This window comes from Mus caroli, unplaced genomic scaffold (assembly GCF_978045245.1).
Source record: "Mus caroli unplaced genomic scaffold, Mus_caroli_1 scaffold_2, whole genome shotgun sequence".
Lineage (NCBI taxonomy): Eukaryota > Metazoa > Chordata > Mammalia > Rodentia > Muridae > Mus > Mus caroli.
In genome coordinates this window covers 164,892,963-164,910,100 of record NW_028227257.1, presented here as the reverse complement: position 1 = coordinate 164,910,100, position 17,138 = coordinate 164,892,963, and the positions used below count along the sequence as shown (strand labels likewise).

General features: G+C 36.6%; 1 protein-coding gene across 1 annotated transcript in view; it reads left to right on the top strand.

The window, feature by feature from the left end:
- Nucleotides 1-17,138, top strand: part of Malrd1 (MAM and LDL receptor class A domain containing 1) — a 745,053-nt gene that overhangs the window by 423,071 nt on the left and 304,844 nt on the right. The gene's annotated exons all lie outside the window — the stretch shown is intronic.

Genomic DNA, 17,138 nt, shown 5'->3' with positions numbered 1-17,138 from the left:
ATTAAATGTGACATATGAATGCATTTCCTTCCTGATTACTAATTGAATGTTTCCATCAGAATTTTAATTTAGCATAATAAAGTGACAGAGTTTGGGGACAAAGCAATAAAGTAAATATTAATATTAACAAGACCTAGTTCAAACACTTTTCAGTTATAACAAGCTAAAGCAGCCGTTAAAAGGAAGTTTTGTGTATGCTTGTGTGTGTGTGCATGTGTGTGTGTGAGTGTATGTGTGTGTGTGTGTATGCATGAGTGCATGTGTGAAGAATGTCTGTTTTAAGAATCTAGTTAGCATTCTAAGCAGCACTGCTTTAATGCATGCTCTAGCAGACACTCACTCCTGTTTCTTCAAGCATGAGCTTTGCTCAAGAGCACCAGCACTGATGGAAAAGACCTGACCTGAATGTCAAAGACCTCATCTAACTGAATCATTTACAACTGTGTGGCTCATGGTTCATAAGCTGAGTTGGAGGTTTTGGATTATGATGTTGTGAGGTATGAAATGAAGCCTAGGAAGACCCATGTAGCAAATAACCCTTGTGTTAGTCTTGCATTTGAATGTAGAAACTTATACAAAACATAAAGTTCTCCCTGGAGTATTTCCCTAGTACTCTTTTGAATGTGGTATTTTATTATTTGGTGTCTGTGTGAGGGATATCTTCTCTGGGATTTGCTTTTATTAGTTACTTTATTGATACTTACTTTTAATTATCTCATATTGTACTAGCAAACTTCATATTCCAGTAAAATGAGATTTAAGCTATCGAGGGGTATCATCCTTCTTATAAAGTCATCTGGATCTACTATGGCTCCTCCAACTGATTTCCATGGGAATATAATAGCATTTTTAAAAATGTTAGTGTCTCAAAACAACAACAGCACAACAAATAAAATGCACATAGAGTCTTCCTGAGCTGGACTATGAAGAGAAAACGTGTGAGATTCTGTTTTATGGAAATAACACGGTTGTGGCACTCATGAGCTTACAAGACTGAACTCTACAGAGACTGTATAGGACTGAGCCCTTAAACATTCAGTCAACACTGGTGACACTTCATGCCACCATAGAGAGCTAATAGTGTTTAAGTGATAATGGAGAAGATGTGATTGTCTTTATTGATGTAGCCTCTTGATGCTTATTCCTGTTCATATCCATCCCCATTCAGCTACACTTGGCTAAATCCAGTAAGTCACAAACTAAAACAAAAAGAGCATAAAAAATATGGAAATGGAGTGGGGTCTTGGTGGGAGGAGGGATGGGTTGGTAAGGGAGGGTACAGGATAAGAGAGGGCACAGGAATGAATGTAATGAGCATATTATATACATGTAATCAATTGTCAAAGAGTTAGTTCATGAACAAGATTAGAATCTGAAATAATTTTAGGTTTAGTAAAATTACCATAGAAACTGAGAGGGAGAATTTGGATGGTGGAATTGGAGCTCTGTGCGTGAGAACATGCCAAACATGCACAAGACTCTGGATTTGACACTTGCCCCTTAAATAAACAAAGAGATATTGCATACTGATTTTAGGAAGCCACAAGGGCTATGAAGAAGAGAAATCTTTCATGGTGTGTATTAAATTTATATTCAGAATTTTATGGAAATCAGTTCACTTTGGTGAATAATAAGAGTTATGGTTTTGATCCTGTTTACAAAGTACTGCGTAGAGTTCCCTGTGTGTGGAACCATGCTGGATTTAAACTTCTCAGGAGTCTGAAAGCATGCTAGACAGATGCCACACTCAATAGAGGTAGGATTCAGCATTTCCTTTCTTTCTTTTCCTCTATCTCTCTTTTCCTTCTTTCTCTTCTCTTCTCTTCTCTTCTCTTCTCTTCTCTTCTCTTCTCTTCTCTTCTCTTCTCTTCTCTTCTCTTCTCTTCTCTTCTCTTCTCTTCTCTTCTCTTCCCTTCCCTTCCCTTCCCTTCCCTTCCCTTCCCTTCCCTTCCCTTCCCTTCCCTTCCCTTCCCTTCCCTTCCCTTCCCTTCCCTTCCCTTCCCTTCCCTTCCCTTCCCTTCCCTTCCCTTCCCTTCCCTTCCCTTCCCTTCCCTTCCCTTCCCTTCCCTTCCCTTCCCTTCCCTTCTCCCTTCCCTTCCCTTCCCTTCTCCCTTCCCTTCCCTTCCCTTCCCTTCTCCCTTCCCTTCCCTTCCCTTCTCCCTTCCCTTCCCTTCCCTTCTCCCTTCCCTTCCCTTCCCTTCTCCCTTCCCTTCCCTTCCCTTCCCTTCTCCCTTCCCTTCCCTTCTCCCTTCCCTTCCCTTCCCTTCTCCCTTCCCTTCCCTTCCCTTCTCCCTTCCCTTCCCTTCCCTTCTCCCTTCCCTTCCCTTCCCTTCTCCCTTCCCTTCTCCCTTCCCTTCCCTTCCCTTCTCCCTTCCCTTCCCTTCCCTTCTCCCTTCCCTTCCCTTCCCTTCTCCCTTCCCTTCCCTTCCCTTCTCCCTTCCCTTCCCTTCCCTTCTCCCTTCCCTTCCCTTCCCTTCCCTTCCCTTCCCTCCCCTCCCCTCCCCTCCCCTCCCCTCCCCTCCTCTTCTTCTCTCTCTCTCTCTCTCTCTCTCTCTCTCTCTCTCTCTCCCAGTTCATGAATTCCCTTGGTTCATCCTTCCCTTCTGAACTGCAAACATGACCCTCTGTGCTTTTGCTCCACACCAAGTCAGTACAACTGCAAGATTCAGCACTTTTTTTTGGGGGGGGGGGAGGATAGAGAGGAAGCTACTGTACCTCTTTTGCTTTTCACAGTTACGTTCCTGAGTGTTCATCTGATCCTGCTCATAGGGTGGTAAGTGGTGATTTCTCTCTCTCTCCAAATAGATTGCCAATTCGTAAGAGCAAAGTATTGAAACTAATGGTTTTGCTAGCTACCTAAGATCTTCAGGGAGTGATTGCTGAAGCACTTATGAAGGGGTGCCTTACTAGATTCTTGTTAAGGCTCATCCCCTTAGAAGTAATTATCATGAAATTTCTTATACCTTGTAGTTAGCTTTGGTTTGAAGATCTGGAAACTGAAGTATAGAATTCAGTCAGACATAAAAGCATCTAACCATTACACAATAATTGAATGGTGGCCCAGTTTATATAATCTACTTATTTCAGGCACCACAATGCTAACACATGCTAGCATGAACTATTCAGTGAGCATTAATACCTCCATTGTTGCTTGGAATTCTTACTACAACATTCTGAAATACACAGTAAAGGTCTACTTGTACTAATGGGCTAAAGAAAAGAATTCACAGAAATAACACAGCAACTGTTCTCTCACCCTATTATTTTGTTCATGAAGGAGGGGTTTAAGTCTGGACATGTCTACATTAAAAAACCTGTGTTCACTTCCTGCTCCTATAACCAATGTTCTATGCAGATAATAAGAAATGGAAGTTTTATTTAACCAAGTTCCATGTTGGTTGCATGGACCTTGGTTTAAAAAATGAAATAAATAATGGTGCTTAAAATAGAATTACCTGTTCTAAAAAGGAATGAAGTATCCATGCATTGGTCTTCCTTCTTCTTGATTTTGTGTTTTAGAAAGTGTATCGGGTATTCTAGGTTTCTGGGCTAATATCCACTTATCAGTGAGTACATATCAAGTGACTTCTTTTGTGATTGGGTTACCTCACTCAGGATGATATCCTCCAGAAATCGTTTGCCCAAGAATTTTATAAATTCATTGTTTTTAATAGCTGAGTAGTATTCCATTGTGTAAATGTACCACATTTTCTGTATCCATTCCTTTATTGAGGGACATCTGGGTTCTTTCCAGCTTCTGGCTATTATAAATAAGGCTGCTATGAACATAGTGGAGCATGTGTCCTTATTACCAGTTGGAACATCTTCTGGGTATATACCCAGAAAAGTTTGGCTGGGTCTTCTGGTAGTACTATGTCCAGTTTTCTGAGGAACCACCAGACTGATTTCCAGAGAGGCTGTACAAGCTTGCAATCCCACCAACAATGGAGGAGTGTTCCTCTTTCTCCACATCCTCACCAGCATCTGCTGTCACCTGATTTTTTGATCCTAGCCATTCTGACTGGTGTGAGGTGGAATCTCAGGGTTGTTTTGATTTGCATTTCCCTGATGATTAAGGATGTTGAACATTTTTTCAAGTGCTTCTCATTCCTTCAGTATTCCTCAGTTGAGAATTCTTTGTTTAGCTCTGTACCCTATTTTTTAATGGGGTTATTTGAATTTCTGGAGTTCAGCTTCTTGAGTTCTTTGTATATATTAAGGCTGAGCTTTTAACTCAGGAATTTGCCTGCATGTGTATCTGCCTGTATTTGTATCTTTCCAGCAAGATGGCTCGCTCATAGTATATCTATCTTTGTTCCTCTAGATTTGTGAAGCCCCTCATAATTCATACTCATCCTTATATTTTTGCATAGTTGAGAAATTATATATTTTCAAACTCATGTACTTTAAGAGGTCTTTTCCACACCCTTAAAGGCTGTCCTGAGAGTCCCAACGTTTAACATTTTGCTGAGGATATTAGCAAAATGTTAAACGTTGGGAGGAGGGTATAGGGGACTTTTGGGATAGCATTTGAAATGTAAATGAAGAAAATATCTAATAAAAAATTTAAAAAACTAAAATTACCTGATTCTTGCAACCCAATAAAGCTATTTCCTTATATGGATTTTAATAAATATCTGTACCATTATATAGACTTATATACTTAAAAATTCCCCCCTCATATTTCTTGCTACCAGTCATATGGCAGCTACTATAATTTTTATGACAAAAATATGGCAAGAAGTGACTAACAAGAATCCAAAAACCTAGTCTGCTGAGAAACTAATGCCAATTACTATCTTTATTTGTCTTGTGTATAGATAGTAAAAGTAATAAAAAAAACAAGCCTTTAAAAATAATGTACTTTCCCAGAGTTCTAATACTATATAAAATAAAATTTTATAGTCTTAAATAGCTAATCAGATGGAAAGATCATTAGCTTTCTGTCCCTCCCTGCTGTCAAAACAAATCCCTTGTGACAGGGATTCAGATCATGGAAAATGATGGAAATGTACTGTTCCAGAGCCTTCATCTTTATCAAGTGGGGTCCATATGAATTAAACACAAAGTCTAAAATCAAAAAAGGGGAAAAAGGGGGCTTTATTTCAGGTAATTTTAAATTAACATTAAAGTATTGCATGGTCAATTTCTGTTCTGTCTTACCATGAAAGCTGTTCAGAAGTGAAGTGCCCTGCATGTCTACAGTCACTAAACTATGGCCTTTTCCTGGTTATAGTAAACAATTCATTCCCAAAATGGTGTATTTCTATACGATTTCTTATATTTATGTACCTGTTACGCCATACTCATTTCTCATTAATTTTAAAGCAATAAATGCATTGCTTTTTGACAAATGAAGAAGTTAAAGCAGCCATTTAAAAATATTCAGAAATACAATAAGAATATTTGTTGTTTGTTTAAGATAGGGTATCCTGCATCAAGGACCCCTTTAAACTCATTATGTATCCCAGAACAATTTGAATTTCTGGTCCCCTGAAATTCTCCATTGCCTGAATGTTGGTTTTGCAGGTGTCTGCCATTATGCAGGGATGGGGAGGAAAGAAACTGCCCATGCATCTTAGGCAAGCACACCACCAACAGTGCTATGAACTCATTCCAACAAGTAAGATATTCGAAGCATACTTGGTTTAAAAATATTTAGTTGTTCTTCTTTCATAATTTTATGTATTATTCCAGACATTGTTTTTTCTTCTGATGAGATTAACAGAAGACACCAACACACTTCAAACTTGGAAAGGGACATTTACGTTTGCTTTATTCTTCATGGAGCCTGTATATAGTAGAGTCTGCCCAGCCTCAGAAAAAAGAAACAACCTTTTGAATCTTTTCAAGTAATCATTTGAATAGAATGCACCTGCTCTTTGATGAGCATTATCACCTTCTGGACATGCTCCATCTGTAATAAACTGTTGATATTTTAATCAAGATTACTGAGTGCTTTAGGGAATTTCAATAAATTTAATTGAAAGCATTCAGGACTATCCATTATATAGTCATGTTAGACCACATAATATATTCAAGCCAGAAGTGGAAAAAAATAATGTATTTCAGAAGAGCTCTCCTGATAGAGCAACCCTGTAATGCTGAAAGACCATAATTAAATTACTTTGTTGCTTTGTCTTGTTTAGTGGAACAGAGAAATTTTAGAGCTGGTGAGTCTTTCAAAACACTCCAGTGTAGGCTATTGGTTTCAAAGGTGAAGGACCAGGAATGAGAAGTATATGTCTTGAGTCCATTTATATGTTATTTAAAAAGAAAAGATTGGATTTAATTTTCTGATTTCTTGTTTGAGTTTTTTGATTTATTAGAAAATCTGTTTGATGATTTCAACATTAAAAAAGTAGAAATAGTTATCCTGTCCTCTCTGTGGGTTCCTCATCTGTAGGTTTCAGGGTGAAACAGTAGCAAAAGGTAGTGCCTCTCTATTCAGGTTTTCCTTCAGATCATATAAAACCACTTCATCTATACTATATATGCACATACCCTTAATCCTTTTAAAGGTTTATTTTACTTAATGTGTAAGAGCCTTTTGCCAATATGTATGAATCTGTACCATATCTGTGTCTGGTCACCATTAAGGTCAGAAGAAACTATTAGACTCCCTGGAACCAAAGTTATGGATGACTATGAACCAGCAGCATGTGGATACTGAGAACCAAATCTGGGCCCTCTGAAAGACCAACAAGTTCTCATAATAGCTGAATCATCTCTTCAGGCCATTCATTCACAGATTTTTTTTTTTTTTGCCATATCCTAGACAATGTAGCATAATACGTTGTTATATATCATTCGCATTGAACTGGGTAAGTTTAGAATTTTAGAGGTGATTTAAATTCACTTGGAGATTGTTCCTATTTTGTTATTGGGATTTAGATATGTATGCATTGTGGTTCCCCAGGGTTTTTGGATTCAACCCATCAATGACACTGAGGAATGACTATAGGGATTTTGTTCATTGGGTTGTAAAACACGTCAAAAGACCAAACAAAAGACAAGTATCATTTGATTAGTAAATAGCTCATTATTCTGGGTCTCTGATTAATCGTCATCTAGTCAACAATCTTATACAAATGATTTAAATTCAAATGATTTAAATGTAAACATTTACTCTGCCTCCAGACCTCCAATTACATTATCACCTATACATTTGAGTTTACCCTAATCTGAGAAGATCTACAAGGAATGCCTGATACATACATTCCTACTGGAGAAGTTTTCAGACTTTGTGTATTCACAGTTCTTCAGCCCAATGAACTGCTGATGCAGCTTCATTTATCCCGTGTTTTAGGAAAAGGGAATATAGGATATAGAGATAAAGATTATTTAGAACCTAGAGAAAAGAAAATTGATTTTGCAATGATTTTCATATAGATTTTGGAACATTAAGCATTCAAATTAAATTTTGGAGATGGCTGAGAGGACAAGAGCACTGGCTACTCTTCTGGAGGCCCTGAGTTCAATTCCCAGCAACCACGTGGTGGCTGACAACCATCTGTAGTGAGATCCAGTGCCATCTTCTGGCCTGCAGGGATACATACAAGCAGACTGTATCCATAATAAATAAATCTTTTTATAATTCTTTTTTATTAGATATTTTCTTTATTTACATTTCAAATGCTGTCCCAAAAGTTCCCTATACCCTCCCCCCACCCTGATCCCCTACCCACCCACTTCCACTTCTTGGCCCTGGTGTTCCCCTGTACTGAGGCATATAAAGTTTGCAAGACCAATGGGCCTCTCTTCCCAATGATGTCCGACTAGGCCATCTTCTGCTACATATGCAGCTAGAGACATGAGCTCTGGGGGTACTGGTTAGTTCATGTTGTTGTTCCACCTACAGGGTTGCAGACCCCTTCAGCTCCTTGGGTGCTTTCTCAGAAATTCAAATAACCCCATTAAAAATGGGGTACAGAGCTAAACAAAGAATTCTCAATTCTTTGTTTAAGGAATACTGAATGGCAGAGAAACACCTGAAAAAATGTTCAACATCCTTAATCATCAGGGAAATGCAAATCAATACAATCTTGAGATTCCACCTCACACCAGTCAGAATAACTAAGATCAAAAATTCAGGTGACAGCAGATGCTAGCAAGGATGTGGAGAAAGAGAAACACTCCTCCATTGCTAGTGGGATTGCAAGCTTGTACAACCACCCTGGAAGTCAGTCTGGTGGTTCCTCAGAAAATTGGACATAGTACTACCGGAAGATCCAGGAATACCTCTCCTGGGCATATATCCAGAAGATGTTCCAACTGATAATAAGAACACATGCTCCACTTATTTATAATAGCCAGAAGCTGGAAAGAACCCACATGTCCCTCAACAGAGGAATGGATACAGGAAATGTGGTACATTTACACAATAAATAAATCTTTAAAAAAAATTCTTATCTTCCTGCTTTATGGTTTTTGAGATTATAATAACATTACATCATTTCACCATCTCTTTTCTTCATCCAATCTCTCTCATGTATCCTTCTGTCTTATTTGGGTTTTCTGTTACTGCCATGAAGCAATATGGTGGAAAACAAATTTGGAAGTAAAGGGTTTATTCAGCTTATACTACTATATTGCTGTTCATCATTGAAAAAATTCAGGACAGAAACTCAAACAGGATAGGAACCTGGAAGCAGGAGCTAATACAAAGGCCATGGAGGGGTGTTGTTTACTGTCTTGCTTATCATGGCTTGCTCAGCTAGCTTTCTTACAGAACCCAGTACATTCTTCCCAGGGATGGCACCAGTCACAATGGGCTAGCCACTCCCTTACCAATCAGTAATTAAGAGACTGTCCTATAGGCTTGCCTACATACCTATTTTATGGAGGCATTTCCTTAACTGAGGTTTCTTCCTTTCAAATGGACTTTAGTCTGTGTCAAGTTAACATAAAACTGTCCAACACATCGTCCTTGCTCTCATTTATAGCCTCTTTTCTTACTGTTGTCACACACTTATGTTTATGTACACACATATTCCTAAATACATAAATACAACGTGTTCAGTCTAGCTAATGCTATCGATATGTATGTTTTCAAGGCTGAACCTTTGGTATTGAATAACCAATTGATGTGTTTTTCCCTGGGTAAGAATACTTCTCCTTTCAGCATTCCTTAGCTGCCTGTAGTTTTTGGTATAGTTGTCCCAACACTAGTTTTAATTAAACTTTAGCGCCACGACTAAATTTGCTATTCAGAATCATTTATGAAAACATAACAGTATAATCCACTGACACACAACTTAGGCTATCACATAATAAATTTAGTGAAACCAAGAGGGAAATGTTTGCATTTCAATGTATATCTATGCAGGGAATAAACCTTACAGTAGTTACCATGAGATAGTAATTCCTTTTCGGGGGGCCGAGGAGATGGCTCAATTATAAAGTGTTTACAGTCCATAGATGAAAAGTTGAGTTAAGACCCCCAGTACAAAGACCCACCCTCAAAAAAACACAAAACAAAACCAAAACAAAAATAAAAACAAAAAGTCAAAAACAAAACAAATGGAAACAAAACAAAACAAGGATGAGTCTGTTTTCATAGTGTTGGTTGAGTAGAAATAAGAAGATCTCTGGAGATTTGTGACCAACCAGTTTAGGTTTAGGATTGGTGAAAGTCTGTCTCAAAAAATAAAGTTTAGACCAATTAAGAAAAATACAGTCATCATCTACTTTTAGAATGTGAAAGATCCTGATACCTGGGAGGCAGAGATGTGACTGTCCATCAGTGTTTTCCTGAAGTCACACCAATTAGAGATTTCTATATTTGCATATTAATAAACCTACAGGCCTGTTTCACTCACAAAAGAACTGACTACTATGGGTTAACTTGATTAGTGTTTTTGCTTTTTTTAAATGGATTTTTTTAGTGGACAGATAGTTATAAAAGCCTGTGAGATACAGTGAAATATTTCATCTGCTGTGAACTCTGAATGGTGGTCATGTCAAGATGTTTAGGTTATCCACCATTTACATATGAGAGGAGTGTTTATTTTTCTCACTTTGTCATTTAGTAACATAATCATATATATGTATATATTAATCATATATGTCACTTCATTTCTAGTCATTTTCTTCTTTTCTCACCATTAAAAATTATTTTAAAACTATATGCTAATGTTGATAAAGTGAGAATGAACTAATTTGTTTTCTAAATTTAATTGAGGCTTACACAATAAGACATAATGAAAGATGATATAAATATTGCAGTTGGACAAGCAGCATAGATGGAGGTTTCAGGTAATCACAGCACTTCCTTTGTGAAGAAAACATAGGCTAGTATTATCAGTGAGACAGTCACATAATATTACTGTTGTCAGCTATGTGTTGTCTGTGTTCATTGATTGAAAAGATCAATGAAAAGAAGATGACCTATATTCTGTATTTTATTTTCCAAATCTCTTAAAAATTAATATTCTCCAAATAAGAATCCTGGCAAGGTTTTTAAACTTATAGGGACATTTGCCTTATAAATTGAATATTGACATTTTTTAAAGTGATGGTTCAAACATCAAAAGAGGGGAAAAGGTCAAGAGTAAGGACAGTAGGAAAAATTGAATCTAAATAGATGTGGTGATTTGAATATGCTTGGCCAAGGGAGTAGTGTTATTAGGAGGTTTGGCTTTATTGGAAGAAGTGTGTTGTGGGATTGGGATTTGATATATTTTCCTCCTACCTTCCTGGAAGGCAGTCTTCTGTTTGTCTTTAGAATAAGATATAGAACTCTCAACTCCTTCTCCAGCACCATGTCTGCCTGGTCACTGTCATGCTTCCCCCATTCCCATGAGGATAATGGACTGAGCCTCTGAACCTGTGAGCCAGGCCCAATTAAATGTTTTCCTTTGAAAGGGTTGCTTTAGTCATGGTGTCTGTTCATAGCAATTAAAACTCTGACAGAGACAATAAAGAAAGAGAATTTCTTGTATTTTATTTTATAGTATGGTAATTATGTTGTCCTTTTGCCATCACAAAGAAGTGTTGACAATGATGGACATGCTAGCTACCTGCATTTTCTTATTGTGTAATGTATTCATGTATCAAAAACCATATCAGATGCTGTATTGTAGAAGCAATCGATACAGTAGGGAAAAACAAAATTACAAAATACAAGAAAATTAAAAGAAATGAATAAGCTATTGGCTTTGTATCTGCCACATAAACAGAGTTAAAGAAAGAAAGACAGTATTCCAGGTTATCTGGAATATGATGAATCCGAAGTTTGGCATGACTACTGTACACTTGTCCATTTCATATTCACAAATACCACCATTGTACAGAGATGTTCTCTATGAATTCTAAAACCTGGTTAGTTTAAAATTTGCTTTTTTTTTTACTGATAATAGTTGTATTTTTAAAATCACTTATCTTTTGCATTTTTCTAGGACACTAAGAAATTATGCTTTTTCTATATAATAATAATTCTGTGAAATTATCTATTCTTATCAATTACATTTCAGTGTTATTCAGCTCATTTTCTATAGAGTTTGTCACACATGTTTTAGCTAAGATAGAGTAGAATGTCTTATCATCATAATTGCTTCACACCCTGCCTCAGACGTAGCTACATGACTGGTGATAATGACCAATTATAGGTGATGGCATTGAGGTAGAAAGGCTCTTTGATTCTCATGCTCCAGTGTTATCAGAGTAAACACTTAATGTGGGGGGAAACTTGTATTCATTTCTTTGTAAAGGAAGAAGACCAAAATTATTCTGTTTATACTCTTGGAATCTTAATTAAAATTAATGAGCAGAATCCAGATTCCAGTGATGAAGGAATAGTCACAATTCAACGCAAATTCCTTAGAGTACTATATTGATCTATCCACTTGTGAAGAAGTCAGGAATATCTCCCACCTACTCACTATGTCTGTGGGAATACTTTGTCAAGGTCTTCTGTCATTCGCCAGATATTTAATTTGAGTTTCAATTCTTCTGGTGTTAGGTGGAATTCTAAATTTAGAGTGGACTCCCTGCTTCAAAAGGCAGCATTATGGTACACAGTCTTTCTGTCAGAAGCAATCAGGATGCTGCTAGTATAAACTGGGTGTTGATTTATAGTCTTGTCTTTTTAGTGAAGCAAACTGTGGCTCATGACTTCCTGTACTATAGTCAATCATGGAACCTAGATGGATGCTAATGATAGGTCCAGATTGTCAGTATATGTGCTTATAAAATGGAATCTTTACCTCCTGATAGCACTACACTGTCTGACCTCTCTGTATAAAGGAGATGCTCTTTATTGATTAGGGACTTGCAAGACACAAATATGGTGTCTGCCTTTTGTCTGTTGTCTCATCTGTAGAATAAAAGATGTTATATAATGAAATTTCACATATAGAATAAAGTGTTTAATATATTATGACTGCAGAAATTGTTACAATGTTTATAGAATGTTTATAGATTGGTAGAAATAAATATTTAAATTCGATTTTGAAAGATGAATTGAACTATGTTAGCGAAAAGAAGACATGCTTTAAATGAAATATTTAGAAATATCTAAAATGCATTAATTAAACTCCGAATTTTCCCATCATCAGAAAATGGTTAAGAATATAAAATGTCATATAATAATTAGTGATAATGACAAAGTAATCATTTATCTTTCACTTAAGTATGTTATTTGTGTTGAATAACTATTAATCCTTTGTTTTTACATTATATGGTAAAGCATCAAATTATACATACATTAGTAATCTGTATACTCCCAAGCAATAAAGTCATCAAGTTAAAAAAAATCTAAAGCTGCTTTTTCAACTACAAGGGGAAAACAGTTGAAATACTAAATCCAATGATCATTTTGATAGAATTAACTTTAAATTTTTGCTTGATATGAAAGAAAAATTTCAGCTTCTCTGCTACTTTCTCAAGCATCCTCTCTTCTGAAATTTGTATGGTGACAAGTTAAATGATTTTGGAGTATCACATAATGAAATTTTAACATTTAATTAATTTACAAGTTATGGAAAATAAATTATGCAGATCAAACATAATCAGTATTTATGAGATGGTCATTGTCAGCCAGTACACTACTGCTTTGTGGTATAATTTTAAGCTAGAACGGTCAATCATGAGGTGGTTCTCCAGTCAAATCCTTTAGTCAATCAATATCTTATACTGTATACATTTTTACATACTATTCAAGAACTTCATTCTATTCACAAACTCCACTTCAACATTCATTGTGGGATATCCACAACAAAACAGAACAAAACAAAACAAATAAGATTAATTGGATGCTACAGAACGTAATTTTGCTGTGGTGACATTAATGTCTGAAAAACCTCAAATGAAGGTGATAGCCAAGATATTGATTCCCTAAGAGCAGAGCTTTCTCCACATTCTGCCTGTCATTTGTCTGTAGTTCTTTCTCTTGTGAAAGACAGGATTCTTCATGTTTTCAGAGAACAAACATATTCAAAACCGTGGCCTCATCTAACTTAGCTCTCTCCTTTAAATGTAAGCAAATGTTGCTACATCTTAAGATATATATGTATCAGTTCTGCTCCTATACACACCATTTCCTCATCCATGGCTGTTTAAATCTCTGTGCTTTCTGATACTTTTATTCTCTATTCTTCACTCTACCAATACATATCCACACATAACCTAGTATTGGCAAATACTGGTTGCCCTAGTTTTATTTCTGTTGCAATGATAAAATACTCTGATAAAAATAAATGTGTAGAAGAAAAATTGTATTTTCACTTAGGATTCTAGGTTATAGGTCATCCCAGCAGGAAAGTCAATGTGGTGGGAACTTAAAACATCTAGTCACATCACATCCATGGTTAGGAGTGCAGTTGAAGGAATATATTTATACTTGTGTTTAACGTCTTTCTTTATGCTTATACAGTCCAGGACATTCAATACAGTTAAGACAATTCTCTAAGTCAATGGAGGTGTTAGGGGAAAGATTGAGGGCCCTGAAGATGAAAGGGACTCCAGGGGAATACCAACAGAGTCTACTAACTTAGACCCTTGGGGATCCCCAGAGACTGAACCACTAACCAAAGAGCAATCATGGGCTAACCTACACATCCTCCACATATGTACAGCTTGGTTTTCATGCAGGTCCCTCAAAAATTGAAGCTGGGCTGTCCCTGACTGTTGACTGACTGCCTGGAGATCCTGTTTACCTAACTGGGCTTTCTTGTCCAGTGTCAGTGGGAGAGGTTTGCCTAGTCCTAAAGTGACTTGATGTACCATGGTAGGGTGATATCCAGGAGGCACCACCCCCTTTTCAGAGGAGAATGGGAGAGAGGAATGGTAGAAGAGGCTGTGTCAGGGGGAACTTGGAGGAGGGGGGCTGATATTGAGATGTAAAGTGAATGAATGAATAAATAAATAAATAAATTGGGGCAGGGAAGACAATACCCTATAAGTATCCCCACAAGTCCCTTATATAGACAATCCCTGTTTGAGAGTTTACTTGCTTCCGCTATCTTGAAGGTAGGATTCATATGCAATCTATTTGTGTGGCCCTAATTATGAGTTACTTATTAATGACATTTAGTTGTTAGGAAAACAGTGAGCTATATCTTTAACACTTAAAGATGTTAAATATAAATATGAATATAAGTAAGTGAATGTATCATAAAATAATTTGTAAAGTGCGGGAAGATTGTGTGTTGGAGCTCTTATGAGACTGCCTATGCTGTCTAGAAAGAATCTACATACTATATAGCATAACTACTTTGTAGTGTTATTTTAAAATTCTATGTCAACTTATAATCAACAATTTCCCTCAAGAATTAGAAAAAGAAACGATTAATGCTGGACCTCTCTGAAGTTTTCTCTTTGAGAACTGAACCAATATGATAGTTAACATCAATTGTCAACTGACAGTATCTAAAATAACCTAGGTACAAACTGTGTAGATCTGTGAGGACATTTCCAAACTGGGTTAACTGAAGTGTTGGAACCTACACTGAATTTTGGTGGAACCCTTCCATGGGGTGGGTTCCCAGATTAAATATAAAGAAGCCGGTAACCTGAGACCAGCGTTCATCTCTTTGTACATCATGGCTTTTCCTACAATGTGGCCAGCCACTTCCTCCTGATACCTGCAATGATAATCTGTACTGTGAGGCAAAAAATAAATCCTTCCTTCCTTAACATGTTTTTGGAGGGTAGTTTAAGCAATGGGAGAAATGTAGTCAATATAGCCACATTTTGATGAATCTATTTAATAGATCAGATCAACTATATAAAGATTTTATTAGACATTCAGTAAATATACATTTGAAGTCTTGGCATAGATTCCCAATGCTGATTGGGTTTATTTGCCATTCTGTGTGTGCATCCAAGGTGTACACATGGTACATGGTATTATTTAAACTTTGGTGCTAATTTATAGTAGTCAGGAGACTACTATAGGGGGTACTTCAGATTTATGAACTGGGTTATTCTGTTTATTAGCAACTGAAAGTATGAAAAGGCTCGAGGTTAAAAGTAAAGGAAAGATATTTTGTGTGAATTCAGAGATTTCTCTTCATTAGTTGTAATAGGCTACAGGGACTATAGAAATAATTTTTACTGAGTTGTTTTGACTCTTTACATGACTAGGCGTTCATTCTAAAAAGGTGAATTTGATTCTGAGATGGTGGGAGGAAACCAAGAAAACTTGTTACTCTCTTCTAGGCTTTTTGCTTTTCTTTTTTCTTTTAGAAAATCCTCAAGCCAGAGGCATAACATGGAAATGAGCATATGCTTGACCTCTTTCTAACTGTAGATCTTTTTCTACTGTACTGATATTAATATACATGTGCAAACACTGATGCCATAAAGTATGACATCTATGGCCTGCAATAATCAAAGTTCTATGCAATGGTGTTCTGTTTCACTTTTTTTTTTTACCAACTCAGCAGTTAAATTAAGTACATAAATAGTCAAAACTAAAGGAAGTATATTCCACTTTCATTTTATGTATCTATTTGCAAACAATATAATGGAAGCATATATATGAAGCGTTGACAATTTACAATGTTTACTTAGATATGGAGAGACTGTAGAGTTTTCTTTTTGCAGATATACAGCAGTAATTTCAGAATTCATTTTTACTTTATTATGAATCTATCCATGCCATACTAATAAATTTCATTTGGAAAAACCCACAGGATACTTTTACAACAGTAGCTCAGAACTAGAAAAATGTTTTACACTTTGTAAAGTGATTAAGGCCAGAGTTTTGAGCAAGATGATTTATCTTTGGTTAATATATTGTACATTCTGTTTTTTATTAGAGTTCTGAAATATGTTGCTGTTTTAAGTTAACAATTTTTTCAAACATATGAATATGTGTTCATTTGCCCAAGTAACTTAGATAATATGAAATATCTGAGAAATTTTTTATTAAAGCAAATATAGCTGTCAAGAAGTAAAAACCAGTAAAGGATAAATGCATCATTCAAAATGGTGGACATCTTCACAATATGTTTGGTTTTCCTAACACTAAGTTACCTTTCTTTTAATTCATGTGTGTTTTCTCATGTGGACTGATGCACATGTGTGTGCAGGTGTGAGTCATGTTTGCCCATACACATGAGGAGGTCAGACGTCAAAATTAGATTTTACCTATCATTCTCCAACTTATATTTTTAAGATAAATTCTTTCATTTTCCTAGAACTCTGTAACTTTAATTTTTTTCAAACCTTATTTTAATGATGGTTCTTAAATGCTTTAAACTCCCTTGTAGCCCACCACCCAGCAGAGATAGTGGGACAAAAAGGATATGTGGCAAGTCAACCTGTTTAGAAAGGTTTTTTTGGAGCAACTCCTGTCTATGACTCACAGGTCAGAAGTGGCAGCTCAATCCACTGGCAAACACTTCACAGATACACCAGCAGTCCAGTTCAGTAGAGTCAGGTTAGCAAAGCAGTGACATAACCTAAAGACAACCTGTCCTCAGCCTTGGCTCAAGCCAGCGTGACCAGCAGGAACACCAAGAAAAGTTCTTGGCTGTTCCTGTCTCAGAGAAGAGAAAATCAGTGAAGACGAGGTTCAGAAGAATTGCACAGATGGCTTTATAATAAGCCAAGCTCTGTCTCTGTCACTCTATGGTGTCTTATTTATACCCTTCAAACATCACATGTCCTCCACATGCCTTGCTTAAGCACTG